We start from the raw sequence: 496 nt of genomic DNA, 5'->3' as shown, positions 1-496 counted from the left end.
GTATATATATATATATATATATATAAAACTCATTTTAGTGCATAACATCACGGTGCTCCAACTCAGTGCCATTGTGCTGCATGTTGAATCTAGAATTACTATAAAATAAAGCCTTCAATATTATAACGATAATTTTTTGTGCCGCCGCGCTCACAAGCATAGTGTCGCTGCGCTCAGTTTAAAAAAAAATTTAGATTATCATTTTAAATTTATTTTAATAATTATCATGTTGTTACATAGCTGCTTTTGTTGGTTTAATTGATATAAAATGAAATTAGTGGTAATAATATATTAAGTATAGTATAAAAATGTGCAATTCTTTTAATTTAGGTCTTTGGACATTATAATTTGTATCAGAGCAATGATTATTGAAAGAATTGAATTATAACTAGAGCCATAGGATAAATTATGAGTGGGGTAAAAGCGTTCTTGGTTTAATTGATATAAAATGAAATTAGTGGTAATAATATATTAAGTATAGTATAAAAATGTGCAA

The sequence above is a fragment of the Dendrobium catenatum genome, unplaced genomic scaffold, assembly GCF_001605985.2.
Source record: "Dendrobium catenatum unplaced genomic scaffold, ASM160598v2 fragScaff_scaffold_671, whole genome shotgun sequence".
NCBI lineage: Eukaryota > Viridiplantae > Streptophyta > Magnoliopsida > Asparagales > Orchidaceae > Dendrobium > Dendrobium catenatum.
The sequence above is the reverse complement of the archived record's forward strand: the minus strand, read 5'-3'. Positions refer to the sequence as shown.